General features: G+C 38.3%; 1 long non-coding RNA gene across 2 annotated transcripts; it reads right to left on the bottom strand.

Moving 5' to 3' along the window:
* Positions 1 to 747: 747 nt before the first annotated feature.
* Positions 748 to 1,396, bottom strand: LOC106944310 (uncharacterized). Of its 2 annotated transcripts, none has more exons than XR_001424210.1 (3): positions 1,317 to 1,396; positions 1,075 to 1,193; positions 748 to 938 (listed from the first exon to the last, which is right to left on the bottom strand). It is a non-coding gene; the product is annotated as an uncharacterized LOC106944310 (long non-coding RNA). The 2 variants fall into 2 exon arrangements; XR_001424209.1 differs by having other exon boundaries at positions 1,281 to 1,390.
* Positions 1,397 to 1,442: the final 46 nt, after the last annotated feature.

The raw sequence follows: 1,442 nt of genomic DNA, 5'->3' as shown, positions 1-1,442 counted from the left end.
AGAATAAATAGGTCTTAAAACAGTTAAAAATATAAAAACTAATAATTACAAGTATACATTTCTCTGCCCGATATTTGGGTTTATGTCAGTTATTAGCTCACGAGGTGACATTAGCCTCATGTTTTCTCTGGCTACTGATGATGGAAGCTATTTCTTGTAATAACTCAAGTTCTATGCTATTCTTTGCCAGATATATATCACCATTGTAGTAGCATATGAGGAGATTTGCTGTTAATTCATATTTCTGACGGTTTTTTGTCATTTGTATGTTTATTGCATTTTACCGATAATCCATGTCTGGTGTTATGATGCCCTCTATTGGATTTCTGTGTTACTACAGGCCATTTTCATCCTGCATGTATGTGTAGCCGCTTTGCCCGCATGGCTATTAATATGCATCTTTATTGTTTCTTCTGTTTCAGATAACCACACACACACATTTATACACCCACATACATATACATACAAAACCGAATACAACTACATCGTTCCTATCTCTACGTCATCATCTGTCCCATCATCTCCCATGTACCTCCTATTATTCCATCAATAAAACTTCTAAGCTGCACCGGTGGAGTTGGCCTATTCCTTCTGACCGAGGAAGATTCAATTGATGAGAAATCTGAAATTAGCGCAAGCTAGACGCACACAGTCTTCTACAGTAAAAGCAAGGATCTTAATCTCCTCAATTGTCGTGCAAGTCACATTAATGTTGAAAACTGCAGGCTGAATTAATGTACAGAAGTTGTAGAGGAATCCATGGTACTTTGCACTGAAGGTGAAGTGTGCTTTGGAAGTTCATCAAAAGCTACCTTGGATGATCTTGTGATCACTGATGGTGAAGTGTCTTTGGTGCTGCTCTTGTTTTCACCAACATGCAGGAGGAAGGGCTGTCCTGGTTTCACAGCAATGAGGAAGGCTTCAACACTGGCTTGCATCTTTGACATAATAATAAGACGACGAATAATAAAAATGATTAAATATATTTAGCAGCACAGCTACATTCAGATAGCAAACAAAGCCAATGAGAAAGTGCTTCTACAAAGAAGCAGGATCATTAGAATAACCACATACCTGCACATATCTGAAAACATGGTCCACAGTTTGACATGAGCTGTTTTGGATTCTTCTTGTGGCCTTTGGATGTAGGACGAAGCACATGAACCAACGGAAGAATGCCTGGTTTTCCCAGCCTGGAGGAACAACAGGATAAATAGCAGACACATTAGGATAATAAATACAGATTTTAAAGAGAAGTGAGCAAAACTAACCAGACCCACCTGTGTATGTGTCACCATCACAGTCATTCAAAATACTTTGTCCACCCGGTTTACCCTGGAGAGCATTTTTCACCACCTACAACATAAAGCATAAAAATGTCAGAAATAATTACCATTAACACTACTCAGACATTAGGCATTGTAGAAATTAGTCAGCTTATA

Source organism: Poecilia latipinna, unplaced genomic scaffold (assembly GCF_001443285.1).
Source record: "Poecilia latipinna isolate Pla-1442-1.1 unplaced genomic scaffold, P_latipinna-1.0 Scaffold8016, whole genome shotgun sequence".
Lineage (NCBI taxonomy): Eukaryota > Metazoa > Chordata > Actinopteri > Cyprinodontiformes > Poeciliidae > Poecilia > Poecilia latipinna.
Note: the sequence above shows the minus strand (reverse complement) of the source record. Positions and strands in the feature narration are given on the sequence as shown.